A 14,917-nucleotide genomic window follows, 5' to 3' on the forward strand; every position below is an offset into this window, starting at 1 on the left:
CCGCACCTTGTGCTGGACTTCTGGACCTTGTCCCCCCCCCCTATTAATTCTTATTTTGCTCTGACTTTGGGAACTCTGTTCCTTCTATTGTACATTAGTCTATGGAGTCAGCCTTCCTCCATACCTCTTTAAAGCATCTGTGTTTAACTTTTGCAGCAACACCATGTGCAGTGTTGCTGGGGACCCTCTTGGTTCTCCATTGACATTCTTTATCCCCCCCCCCCCCAAGAACTACTGTTTTTAAGAAAAGGATACTTCGTATCCTTCCTAAAAACGTTTTCCTATGAGAGATTAGCACAGACCATCTTCCAACATGGTGGCTTTCTTTTTTCGCCATTTCTTGTGTGGTTGTCCTTTGTTAGCCAGGGGGGAGAGGGGTGTGTCTTGTGCGTCTCCCCCCACCCCCTAAGCTCCAGTGTGTCTGCAAAGGCAGGGGAGAGGTTTCACACTCTTTGTCTGCCAAAGTGCCTGAATGGAACAGGTTCCTGCTGGGGGGCTGGCTGTCCCGATTGGAGGAGCTCCGAAAAAGGACTCCTTTCCCTTTGGCTGGTGGGACCAACTAGCCCCCAAGACGAACTACGAATCGAGCCATCTCCTGAGGTGATGCGACAGTTTAGGGCTGCAAACCAGAAATACCATTAAAGCTCTGGCCCATTTGCAGTGCAACATCTTGCCGTGGACAAATCTGCCCAGAACTTTGGTGAGCTCCAGAGCCACGATCCCCCTTATCGAAGTCCCCTCACCAGAGTGCAGGACTGAATAACCGAGGAAGATCGACCGGGCGATAACCATCCTTTGTTGGAGCTGATAAAAAGGTGCCAAAACCACAGACCGATGTGCGAGACAGAAGAAATCCAAGCTGTGGGTCCTTTATCGCAACTGCTGCTGTGACATCCCATTCAAAGTCCTTCCTTTCGTCACCATACCGAGGAATCAAGAGACTAGGTACGTCACTGCTGCAAAGGAAATAATCCAGCTGCATTTACTTCTTCTAACCTAAGGTACTTTGGGCCTAAAGGTAGAACTTATCTTAAGCCGAAAGAGTCACTCCAGTGTGACTGGAATGCGTTACAAGGTGTTTCGGTTTCCACGCATACCTCTGGCCCAGGCTTCACAGCTTGTGTCCTTTTAGGGTGTCCCTTGCAGGCTCTCTAACTTGTGTTATCTTGCTAAGCATTTTATTCTTGTGTCTAAAGTATCCTGAGGAACATTTACCTTTCCTGCTGCTACATAAGACATTTTGTTCTACTAATACATTGACTTTTGGCTAGTTAAGTATTGGATTTACAAAGCATTAGAAGCCTTGAAAAGTGCTACTACAATGTATAATATTGCTCAAGTGTGAATAACCTTTTCCTACAGACTTTGTCGGTTGTGACTATTACATGAATGAAATTACCATTTATCTGTAATTATGCGAGCACGCGGTAGTACCGATAATACGGCAGAACTGTCACTCTCTGTAACAATTGTAACCGTGAGCAACTACAATTGGAGTCACCTTAAAAAGTATTGTGACTTACTCCTGTGTGTATTGGTTAGTCTAAAAGAGCATTTACTTACCAGCCTTGTATATATAAAATATATATATTTAATTTACTAGAACTGTAGTGTTATTTGCGATATTGTATTTCCTGGGTTCAGTGTACTTACCTACAAGCTCCTCCTAAAATAAGCCTGTCTGCTCTGCCATTCTACCAAATCCTTTGGGTAGTACAGACTTATACAAAGCGTTGGGGACCTGTATACCAAGGGATAGTTTTATAGTCGTACTTTAAGTGGACTTTAGGAAAACTCCCCTAACACAGGTGTTACAGCTGTTGGGATCGAGTAGTGTTGGATTACTGAGATTTAAACGTACCTGAAATGTTCAAGAGAGGAAAAAAAAATAAAATTATTACACTGAAAATAACTTTCTCCCCGGACATTTCGAACTACCCCTTTGCCCATCAGCCCCTTACTTCCCTGTGGGTGGCACACCTTGTGTGCCGCCATCTCCTGCATCCCTTTGCAAAGCTGGGTCCCTTCACTTGCGTGGATGGGAACCGGCGCTGCAGGGTCGCCTTTTCTTTTTTAAACTTTGTGACAGGTGCAGGGGACGCTCCCGCAACCCCTGCCGACATTAGTGACAAGGGTGCAGGGGACACCCCTGCTGCCCTTGTTCACTGTAATGACAACGAATTGGGGACTTTGTTGACATTTTCAGCCGTATGTAATTTTCGTACGGCCGAAATTCAATCAAATATTGTATTCTTTTTATTTCCTTTTCGTTTACCTGTACAGATTCCCTGGATTACATGGACTCCTGGTTGTACCTGTGTCTAACGAATCCATCCACAAGCCTGTTTACTTATACTGTGACTACTAAATCACTGTAACAATGGAAAGCTTTAAAGCCGAGGCTCCGATTAATCTCACTGTACAAAAACTAAAAAGATGTTTCAGAGTCGTCACTGCCAGACACCGAGGTTCGGGAAGACTAGTCTCCCCAAGGATTTGGCGAGTGTGTAGGATGTAAAAACTGATATTCTGGATCGGCTAAGAACTTTTGAATTTACATGTAAAGTGCAAGGTTTATGTGAGAGTTCGGTAAGATTTTCATATCAACGATAAATCTTCCTGACCTGTGCCACCCCCCAGAACGTTTTGCTTTGACTAGGTAGACTAGGTAACTATTTTACCTTGTCCCTAGGTGAAGGGGAATCCCCCCCCCCCCACCTGCCTTTTACTCTTTATGGGTGACCATTTTATGTCGCTCGATAGTGTATGGTTGAAGTTATAGTTTCCTACAAGGTCTGGGCTTAGGCTGGGTTGCCCCTATGGGCTCTATTTCATGTACTTGGGTAAACTACAGGTCCCAAGTAGTAAAGAGCGATTTTCATCCCCCTTTACATTAAATATAGTGAGCCAGCACACCCCACCTTTTGTGGAATGCTGGGGGACACAATGTAACCCCTTTTTTACTTGCCTGGTAAAATATTGATACGCTTGCAAGTTTCCTTGAATGGCTGGTGGTAGTCCAACTACCTTTTATGACTTTAGTCTTAATTACTCGCAGGCTGTTAATTCAGCCTCAGTAATGCACAGAAGGGCAACCATTTTGCTAAAATGGTGGCCACCATTTTCCACCATTTCTCGTGTGCTTGCTGTTTGAGGTCTTCCCCTGCCATTCTAGGCGGGAACGACCTCAGTAGCTTTTTGGTCTTTGGCTGGAATCCTATTCTCCACCCAGGCTCCAGAGTTTCTGGAAAGGCAGGAAGCGAGCTGGAGCCCACAACTCTGCAGCCGTTTCTCTTCCACCTTGCCTGAAAGGGAACAACTCCCAGTGGGGGCTGGCTGTCCTGATTGGACAGCCAGACCGCCCCTTGCTGTAAAATGCAGAGGTTGTGCTGTAGTTCCTCTGAACCAAGCTGCTGACAAGTCGACCACTGGAGCTGAAACCGAAGAGGGAGTTAAAGAAATGACGGCCGTATCGATTTCCAGCAACCTGAGAGCCAGCTGTGTAACCGGAGCCTGCTGTTACCCTTCCTTCCAATCGACCTGGGGATCCCAAAATGTACGATCCCGGCCCAGAGCTTGGTGGGATCCACTAGACCACGGGTGCACAACTTACGTCCCACCATGCTGTTTTGTCCTGCCTGTTAGTGTGTCGGGTCTGCCTGTATGTTTGTTTTTGTGTGGATGGGTAGTGTATGTTTGCAGGGGTCGGGGGGGGGGTTCAGGTCTGTATGGTTGCATGGTGTATCCTTGTTAGTTTGTATGCAGAGTTGGGGAGTGGGGTGGTTGGGAGGGGGACGGGTTCAGGTCTGTATGGATGTATGTATGCATGATGTATGCTTGTTAGTTTGTATGCCGAGTTGGGGTGTGGTGGTTCGGGTCTGTATGGGTGTATGCATGCATGCATGGTGTATACTTGTGCAATGCACACCCATCTGTGCCAACTGAAAGACACCCAGGGGAAAGTTTGTATTCTGAACATTTTAAAGCACATCCCATTTGTCAGAAACACCCCCTGGTTTGCACAAACATGTAATGGGGAGACAGGATGACTGTTGAATGCACACATGAGATTTGTAATAGCACATCTCATTTGAGACAAAAGAAGCTGCAAATGTAGCACTATTGGTCATTTAGGATACTGCCTCTTCCTACACAGCTGTACATTTCTTTGCCTGCTTATGACCTGGGTGAAGTAATCCCTTCCAGGCCTACCAAGGGCACAAAGGGCAGGGAGCAGTGTTGTGCCCTGGTAGGAGGCGGCCAGCCGTGTTTTCATGGGGCTCGTCTTCCTGCTGGGCTTGGCCTCTTTCAAAAGGAGCTCATTTGGTAGAGAAAGTCCACCTGGTCCACCAGTTGGGCGCTTCCTCCTGCCTTCACGCTTTGAAAATGTGCATTGTGAGAACAGATTACTCATTCTGAAGTGTGGCCAATTGTTAAAAGGTTTTGTGGGGGCAGTTTGGATGAGCTTCTCAAAGTTGGATGAGCTTCTCAAAGTTGCGTTTTCGGTTAGTAGCCGTCATGTGGTGTTTTTTTGTAATAATGTGATCTCATCTCCCAATTCCAGATAGACAAGGCAGCAGATAGGGGAACGATCAAGAAAGTGCACAGATCCACTTTCATGCAGACAGCCTAGAAAACTGGGAGCAAACGTTAGACTTCAGACCCCCGACCAGGTAAAAACTGTTTGATAGTACAGTAGCTTGGGTTCTCTGCGTGGCTCTTTGAACATAAAGCTAAAAACAGGCAAAGTTAAGATATGAACCCCCTTGGCCTTTTATTGAAACGTGACCCAACGAAGGCTATACTCCCAAGAGTATGGCCGACCCAAACAGCAAAGTAGAGCAGTCCAAAATATTGTCCCAGCCACTGCCTATATTGAGCACTAACTTTCCAGGTCATGTACACCTTATGGTAGTTTTAGTTTTGCAAAAATGACTTTTCTAGATATTTGAGGCTTCCGATAGTGCATTTGTGCCGGTTTCTACGTTTTGTACTCTGGCTGAATGTTAGTTTCAAAAGGTGGGGTGTGAACGGCGCAGCTCTGCCACGATTTCAAATGGCTACTGTAGTAGGGCCAGACAATCCCTGCATTCACCACCTTAATCTCAAACATAGCAGTTTGATATGCTATGCAGCCCGCTATTCTTGAAGGAAGTATCCATCAATAAGTGCATGAAAAGGTATGCCGGAAAGGCTATGTTCTTTATCCGATATTGTTCTTTTGTCGCTTCTAGGCTTGTATAAAAAGTATACCATTTGTATATACTCTAGACTTGGACCGTCCTAGTGGTAACAGTTGAGTTTGCATCTTCCCCGAAGTACCATTGAACCTGCCCTTTATCGTTGGTACTCCATCTCAGTACACAGGCCCCACGGTGCATTTAATCACTGTTTGTGCTCCAAAAGATGTCCCTGCCAAAGACCAGTGCAGTTTAAAAAAAAAAGAAAAAAAAAAAAGAAAGACTGACCAGGAGCACCGTCAATTTAAGGATGAGTGGACTGAAGTTTCCCCCCCCCCCCATCGAGTCCAAACCTAATGTGTACTTGTGTCTCATTTGTCTCGGTGCATAGCAGTCCAAGGAATATAATATCCGCCGCCATTGTGAAACAAAACATTCACAATATAAGGATTTGCAGAGGGAAGCAAGAATTAAGAAAGCTGGGGAGCTAAAAACACAGCAGACTAAGCAACAGGGTGATTTTGGCCAGAAAGAAAAAGAATCTGAATGTGCCACCTTTGCGAGTTAGAAGGTTGCACAGTTTATTGCAAGGTCAGCATGTCCTTTCACAGATGGGGATATCGTAAAAGACTGCCTGATGTATATTTGCGAGGCAGTGTGTAAAGAAAGAATATATGCTTTTACAAATGTTCCCCTTTCACGGATGAGTATCCAGCTGCGTATTGTAGACATGGCTGACAATTGTGACAGCCAACTGAAAATGCAATGTAAGGATGTTTGTTCTAGAGCACAGATGCAAGTGACACAGCCCAACTCTTCTTTTCATTCACTACTGGTGCTGACATTTTTAATGCGTTTCAAAAATATCTTTGATGATTTAAATTTGCCATGGGATACTGTGGTAGGCGTGACGACAGATGGTGCGCGAGCCATGGTTGGGGAGGAAAATGGTTTTATTGGCTGCTTGAAAAGACACTTGGGCGAGAAGGCTGTCCACTAAAAAAAAAAAAAATGATCATTGCATCATACGTGGAAAACATTTGAAATTCACAGAAGTCATGTACTTCATTTTGAAAACTGTTAATTTTATTTGTGCACGCTTTTAAAATCACAGATTGTTTCAGGCGTTTTTAGACTAGGTAAAGGCGTATTATGGTGATGTCCTATATCACACTGATTTTCAATGGCTTAGTCGTGGCAATGTTCTGAAGCGGTTCTTTGCTTTACGGCAGGAAATAAAAGCATTCCTTGATGGAAAGGGAATGGAGACTTCTGTCATGCAAGATATGGACTGGGTAGCGGACTTCTCTTTTCTGACTGACCTGACAGGCCATTCGAATTATTTAAAGTTGCAAGGAAGCCAACATCTAATATCAGATCTGTTTGAGGTTTGTGCCTTTGAAATAATGTTAAGGCTTCTGACAGCCCAACTGGAGAGAGAGATGCTGGTAAATTTACCTGCATGTGCAGAGATTCCCCCCACCCCCTAATGACAAGTATGTAGGATGGTATCGGCATGTGAAGGTCCTGAAGGAACTGCTAAATGTTTTTGAGAATCGTTTCACACAATTCAAATCAAAGCGACCCCCTTTAAAACATTTTGCAGATCCTGATTTTCAACTGGAAGTGATTGAACTTCAGTGCTGTAGTGCCCTCAAAAATAAGCACAGAGATGCCTTTATTAGCCTTTTATCAGTCTCTGAACACTGCTCAATTCCCCAATTTGTCACAGGAAGCATTAAAGATGGTATCAATGTTTGGCAGTACTTCCATTTGTGTGCATGTTTTTTCGCAAATGAAGATACTTAAATCCAGCCCAAGGACAAGACTCACTGACCAACATCTCCATGCTATCCTGAGAGTAGGAACAACATCACTCGAGCCCGATCTACAGAAACTGACAGCTGGGAAACGCTGCAATGTTTTTCACTGATCAAGTAGGTCTGGTTCACGGTTTCATCCTCCATGATTTGCATATTTATTCTAGTGCCAATATGTGCTTTGCAAAGAAAGAAATGATAACGGAAAATGTGTACTACAAAATGGAAGTTTTAAATACAAATAAAGACCAGTACACCTCCAAAAAAGGTATTCTTTTTCCATGTGTCTAAAAAAAAAATTGGGGGTTGAAAAGGCGCCTGCGCCCCTCCCACATTTACTTTCCGGCCCACTATAGGCTGCATGTAAGGTACATTCGGCCATCTGCCAAAATCAGTTGTGCACCCCATCACTAGACTCAAGACCTGCATTTTGAGCCATCCCACGTCGTGCTGCGACCTTCCGGGCTGCAATGCCCTAATACTATGGGACCTCGAGCCATTGTGCTGTGCATGGTCTTCCGAATCGTGCTGAACCTTGGGTGGAATCCTGCTGGACCTCCAAAGACATGAATCGAGTCTGAAAAGTCCCCTCACCAGAGTGCTGGACCTGGCAAGTGACGAGAATCCAACCAGCAATATGGTCTCTTTCTGGCTCCTGAAAAAGGCTCCAACACCACAGAGCCACATCCAGCCGCAAAGAAATTCCTCATGGAGCCTTTCCCATTGATCCCTGCTGCAGAAGCCCTTGCAGTGTCCAGTCTTCATGACAAGGAATTCAGTCACCATGTTTTGGCTGCAGATACTGAAGTCCCCCCCCCCCCGCAACCTCTTCTGTACCGAGTAAACCACGTGAAAAACCTCTTGCCTAGAGCCTTCCCGTGATCCCTGCTAGCAAAAGTCCTTCCAGTGGCCTGTCTTTAATCTTCATGATAAAAGAATTAATCGACTGGGTTTTTGGCAGCAGACAAGTCTTTTTGCTGAACTCTTCTTCCGTGCTAAGGTACTGTTGGCTGGGGTATTTACTTAAGCCGGCGGGATTTCTGTAAAGCTTTGGGGTGTTCGTGTAAGTTCACCCAGGCCCAATGCTGGAATCCTCCTAGGGTGTCTTCTCAGAAGTCCCTGGACTCTAATAACTTTAAAGTGAACTACTTACTTGTTTGAACAGTCTTCCACAGGAACTCTGACTTTTGACTGCAACAGAAGCCTATCTCACCCTGCCTAAAGCTGGCTCCTAGACCACCAGGGAACCTCTTCTGCAACCCGAGTGAACTCATGCAATAGAATAGGGAAGGACTGGATAAGTAAAGGATTCTGTTTTGAAAAGTATAACAAGTGTTGAAAAGTACTTACTTGTACTGGTCGTGCGTGTTCAGTCTGAGGTGCCTGGTAGGTACTGTTAGGCAATGACTTAAAGGCCCTGGGTGTAGTTTCCAGCACACCAAAGCCCCATTCTAAAAAGAGAAGGGAGCTGACAAGTAAAGCAAGGGAGGCAACCTTGAGAGACCTTCCCACTGAGAACAAGGAGAAATCCAGAGTCTGCAAAGGAAAGAAGGGCACTACTGAACCATGGTATGGTAACATTCCCAATTATCTAACTTTGTTAACCAATTGTGTTAATGCCTTGCTTATCCTTTTTTTGCCATTTTCGAATAATGCCAATATCTTGTCATACCAACCATGTCAAATTATTTGAATCTGTTAATTGTACAGCCTTGAGAACGACCGTGAGGGTCGAAACACGTGTCAGCTGTTCTTTGAAGATTTTCCTGATAAAGACTTTTAATTGTTTTAACTATTTGAGTCCAAGAATCATTCTGTATTCATATCGATTACTGTTCTTCGTGAACTCATTTGGATCAGCGCACCGATTTCACCTTCGATTCCTATACCTTAGCAATGTGTGTCCTGGTTCCTTCTAGGGGGTCCAGTGGAAGTGTGTAGTTGCTGCAGATCCAATTTGTATGAATTGCTTGTAACAATCCTCAATAACGGTATCAATTAGCACACGGTCAGCATATAACCCCTAGTTTCTCTTTATAATCCCAATCTTGAAGGTCTGCATCAGCTGGCATCTTCTCAGAGTACAGGGCAAGAACCTGGGAAGCATAGGCTCTACTGGGAGGATGGCCTCCTCTACAGTGAACCTGTGGAATCTTTTCTGGGGGACCTCAGGAGACTGGTGGTACCCCAGGACCAGAGAACCACATTCCTGCAATTAGTCCATGCAGTCCCTCTGGCTGGTCATTTGAGCTCAAAGAGGAGACTCCTTGTACTTCTACTGGCCTAAGATGGGAGCAGAAGTAGAAACACATTGCAGGAGCAGCCACACTTGCCAATTGTCTGGCAAAAGTGGATCCAAGAATGTGGCACCTTGAGTGCCCCCTCCCAGTATGGAGTTCCTTTTGAGGTTGTGGATTGACATTATTTGTTCCCTAGACCCTCCAACTTCTTTAGGCAACCAATTTATATTGGTTGTAGTGGACCATGCAATAAGATACCCTGAAGCCATACCAATGAGAACTGTTACTGCTCAGGCAATGGCTAAGGCCCCACTTGGTATCTTTATACCAGAGTAGAATGTTTTTAAGGAGGTTGTATCCAACAAGTGGGTCAAATTATATGCCCCACTACATGCAGGCCATGTAGAAAAGCTGAACAAGTTCTCAACATCCTTCTACCCTCAAACAAATGGGTTGGTAGCCGTTAAATAGAACTATGATTGGTGCTTTAGAAGACCACAGGACCTTCTACTGCCATGCCTTCTTTTTGTCTACAGAGAGGTACCTCAAGCCAGAGTGGGCTTTAGCCCCTTTGACCCTGTTAAAAGGTCTAAGAGTGCTCCAACCTTAAAGCGAGTACGAATTACTTTCTATGTGCTAAGCCTCAGACAGAGGATGGCACACATGACGACAAAGGCTTCAGAAAAAGTGACAGCTGGCCAGACTCTGGTCAAATATTGGCATGACCAAAACATAATCCAGATCAACAAGTTCTTATAATGCTCCCAGTAATAGTTTTACAAGACAAATGGACAGGGCACGTCAGGAGTGTAGCCAAACTTGAAGAGGTTAATTATTTGATAGACCTAGGCAACCCCAAGGAGGCCCCTAGGGTCTTTCATACCAACCGCCTGAAGGCCTAGGTCTCTAGTCCAGAGATAGGAGCATTGCTTCTAGCTTCTGATCAAGAAGAGGAGAGCAAGCCTTTGTCAGATCTTCTAAAGCGACGCCCTTCAGATGGGTCTATAGAAGGAGTTAAATTCTCTTCTAATTTGACACTCCAGCAACAGGGGGAGTTCAAATCTTTGTTAAATCAGTTTGCCCCTCTGTCTTGACTTACACCAGGCTTAAACCCTTGGGGCCAGCATGACATGGACACTGGTGATAGTGTACCTGTGAAAAGCAGGGCTACAGTATGTCAGATCATTTAAGGAATCACATTAAAGAAGTGTTCAACAAGATACTTGGCCTTGGAGTAATTGAACACTCCACAAGTCCATGGGCTAGCCCATTTGTGTACATGCCAAAAGCATGTACCAAAGAAAGGTTCTGTGTGGACTATGGGGCATGGAATTCAGTTACCAAAAATGATACCCATCCTTTGCCAAGGACAGATGAACTTGTGGATAAACTGGGCTCAGCAAAATGCATCCGTACATTTGACTTGACAAGTGGTTATTGGCAAATTGGCATGACTGACATTTTCTACCCCAGAAGCCCTGTACCTGTTTTAGGTCCTACCTCTTGGATTGGAAAATGTACCCAACACTTTTCAAAGAATGGTAATTCATGTTCTGAATGGTTTAGAGAAATTCTGCATGGCATACTTGGATGACAGTGCAGTTTTCAGCCCTACTTGGGAAGAGCATCTTATCCATCTTGAACAGGTGTTGCAAGCTCTTCATCAGGCCAATCCGACCATCAAGGCAAGCAAGTGTCAAGTTGGGCAAAGTAAAGTGGTCTACCTTGGGCATGATGTAGGAGGAGGTTAGATCAAACCCTTATCCAGCAAGGTACAAGCCGGACAGGGGTGGGAGTGGGCCACCCCTATTACTCAAACACAAGTGAGAGTCTTAGGACTCACAGTATATTATAGGAGCTTCATTGATAACTATGGGACCATAGCTTCTCCTCTGAATACTGTCTTCTCCTAAATACCCCCAAAAGGGTAACGTGTAATGGAGACTGAGAAAGCATTTCAGGGGCTGAAAGATGCCCTCTATAAAGTTCCAGTGCTGAGAGCTGAACGCTCCAGATTATACTTGGGCCTTCTTAGTCCAGACTGAAGCTTCCAATACAGGGATAGAGCAGTCTTGTGTCAATTTGATGGCAAAGGCAGGGAGCACCCCATCTGCTTTATTAACAGAAAACTAAAAGATAGGGAAACCAGGTGGGCTACTACTGAACGTAAATGTTTTTCCATAGTATGGGCCTTCTAGACGTTTAGGCCATACCTATATGGATATACTTTCAGGATTCAAACAGACCAACCCTTACAGTGGTTGATGCAGATAAAGGGAGAAAATCCAAAGTTGCTCAGGTTGTTAATTTAGAGTTGGAGCAATGGTCAGGTACCAAACATAAGAATGCTGATGGTCTCTCCAGAAAGTATGACCAACTGGAACCAGAGATTCATCTTGGAGTGTATTAGATCCTCCTGCCCCTTACTCTGGGAGTTTGGGGGGGGACAGGGAGCCGAGTGTCGGGGAGATTTCAGTTTTCGGATTAATCCCCTCTCCTAGTGAGACCCCCCCCACCCCTCCGGCACTTTTTGCTGGACCTCTGGACATTTTACTTTCCATCTTGAATAAGGGAATCATTTTCCCACCTCAATCATTCCTTTTTATCTTGGACTGTGGGAACTCTGTTCTTCCAGTTAATCTATGGAGTCTATCTTTCAGGTGGTTTCTGTGCAACTTTTGCAGAACACAGCACCGTAAGTGCAGTGTTGCTGGGGATCCTCTGGGTTCTCCTCCTCCCACCACCCCACAACCCCAAGAGCTATTTAGTTATTTATTTGTAAAGCGCACCAGCAGCCCTTAGGCATTGAGGCGCTGTTGCAAGAGAGTGTCTTAGTTACAGGAACATTTCATTGCTCTGGGTTACAGTGAGCATAAAGGCACAATATAGTTAGACATAGATGGTTACAGGTTAAATTATCATAATTATACAGTGAGTGCTCACCTCAGAGAGGCAACGTTATACAAACAGCCGAGTTTTTATCCCTTTCAGGAAAGCTAGGAGCGAGTCAATGCTTCTGAGGTGGGGAGGTAGGGAGTTTTAATGTGTCGCGGCCATGACCGGGAAACTGGAGCCTCCTGCCCGAAACCTTAGAGACTTGGGAATGGTGGTCCGGTTGGTGTATGCGGTTCTGACGGGCCTGTCTGAGAAGGGTTTGGAGATTCTCTGAGATTGGTAGATGGGGGCTGTGTGTGGATGCATTTGTGCGAAAGGGTGAGTGTTTTAAAGATAATCCACTCTTTAATGGGGAGCCAGGGCACTTTCTTCCTGGCCGCTGAGATGTGCTTCCTTTTGGAAATGCCGGTGGCTGCCCTAAGGGCATCGTTTTGTAGGGTCTGGAGAATACTGATATTTTGGTGCCTGCTAGGAGGGCGTTGCAATAATCAAGCCGGGAGCCGATAATTGCTCTCGCCATGGTGTGGCAGTAAGACTCGGAGATGAAGGATCTTTCCACGTTGATCAGCCGCAGCAGACGCTATCACGTTCACCTGTGTAGTCATTGAGAGGTTGGAGTTTAGGTGAACTCCCAGGGTTTTTACTGATTTTGAGACAGGGATGCTAGTACGACTGTCCTTAAGCAAAGAGGGATACTTAGTATCCTTCCTAAAACTTTATACTAAGAGAGATTAGCACACACCACCTTATGTGGAGTGCTAACGGATAGCTACTATCCCCCTTCTCTCTGCTCCTGTGACTTCATAGTCACAATGACAAGCCTACAGTTATGGCTGGTGGCAGTGGAAGTGTTCTACCAACTATTGTGCATTTGTTTTACCCCAAATGTGTGCATGTCTCCCCTGCCCCCCAGGTAGAAGGCAAGTCAACCACTGGAACAGAAGATCAGGAACTGATGACCGAGATGCCTGCAGACCCTTCCAGTAACTGAAGGGAACCACTACTGTCCAGACCCAGTTTTCTCATCTGTAGAGGTACTACTAAGAGGACGACTCCTTTGCTTTGGGTGGTGGAACCAATCAGCCACTAAGACGAGCTACAAATCGGGCCATCTCCCGAGGTGATGAGACCTTCCAGGGCTGCAAACCGCAAAGGACACCTGCGAACCCATTTGCCGTTTAATGTCTCGGCATGGACCAATCTGCCCAGAAATGAGCTCCAGTTGGACCTCAAAAGGCACAAGTCCCCTCGCCAGAGTGCAGAAACTGCTGAACAGAGGAAGATCTACCGGGTAAAAACCATCCCCTTTGTTGGAGCTGATAAAAAGGCACCAAAACCCCAGCCAAACGTGACAAATGGAAGAAATCCAAGCTGTGGGGCCTTTCTCACGACTGCTACTGTGACACTTTCGTCACCATACCGAGGAATCAACAGACCCGGTCTGTCGCTGCTGCACAGGAAAGAATCCAGCTGCATTTAATTACCTTAAGCCGAAGAGTTGCTCCAGTGTGACTGGCGTGCGTTACAAGATATTTGGGTGTCCACCCATACCTCTGGCCCAGGCTTCACAGCTTGTGTCCTCTTACACCCCCACACTTTTAGCCTGATGCCATTTCCTCCTTTTCCCTCCACTAAATGTCATTTTTTCCAGTTTTCCTCCAACCCCGGATATTACAGTTATACTTGCGAATCTCTTGCATCTAACAAAGAAAAATAAAACCTAAAGAAATGGCAGCTTTTTCCATTGCTGAAAAACCTCTTTTCTGCAAAGCAGCATGGGCGATATAGCAATCATTTCGGGGGAAAATATGTAGCTAGAGGACAGAATAACCCTAGGCCTCTCCTGGCAATCGAGTCAATGCTTCATGTCCAAGTTGTTTCGACCCTGGTCCAGTTCCATCCAACAGCTTTTGCCGTGTGCTGCACAGGCATTTTGAATTTTTCTCCATTGGAAAATGAATGGAGAGTAGGCCGAAACTGCGTTTTTTTTTCTTCATTTTTGAAACAGATCTTTCCCAAAATTTCTAGTGTGCGTGGGGGAGGCGGGGGGCCCATCTCAAACGTTGTTTTACTAAATTTCAGACAAATTAGTCATGCGAGCAAATCCATGTTTGGGTTTCCTTTACTCCACTATAGTGAGGCGACTGCCGCACTATAATATATATATTTAAGGGTAGGGGCATAGAAGGGAGCTTGACAGCCCTTAAAAAGCAGGGATTAGCAAATATATATGTTCGCTAACCCCTCATGAATGCCACAGAAAAAAAAGAAATGGCAGCGGCAAATGGGTTGGTACCGAAAATCTCACATCCCATGATGGTCAATACAGATACAGCCGGAGGTTGGTTGGTCCCCTTAAGTGCAGGAGAGTATACCTAAAAGTGGGCCCCTTACTCAGTCCATCAAAGAACAACCATGCACCTCAATGAGAAGGCCAAACAAGCCTGGAGTCGAGTCTAGGGTTGCTTGTCTTCCAGTGCAGATGCGATGTGGCCTTGCAGTTTGGGATGGACCGCCCCTAATGGTGGCAGGACCAAGACTTTCTATCCCATTAACCTTCTCCAAGGCCACTGATCAACTAATCATGGCATGGAAGTTTGCTAAGAACAACGCCAGTGATTAGGATCAATTCAAAACTGCCCAATACATTTCTATTCCCAACTAACTGTAGATCTGCTAATTTTACAGGTAGTTGGGAATGATGAAACACAACAATAACAGAATCTCACAATTGACTGCTGGGTGTCACGGACCAGTGATTAACACAATCTCATGGTCTCTT

General features: G+C 45.4%; 1 protein-coding gene across 1 annotated transcript in view; it reads right to left on the minus strand.

Annotated features, from left to right (window-relative positions):
• SLC7A6OS (solute carrier family 7 member 6 opposite strand) overlaps positions 1 to 14,917 on the minus strand; it is a 184,909-nt gene that overhangs the window by 78,489 nt on the left and 91,503 nt on the right. The gene's annotated exons all lie outside the window — the stretch shown is intronic.

Source organism: Ambystoma mexicanum, chromosome 1p (genome assembly GCF_040938575.1).
Source record: "Ambystoma mexicanum isolate Mex_15411 chromosome 1p, UKY_AmexF1_1, whole genome shotgun sequence".
Taxonomy (NCBI): Eukaryota; Metazoa; Chordata; class Amphibia; order Caudata; family Ambystomatidae; genus Ambystoma; species Ambystoma mexicanum.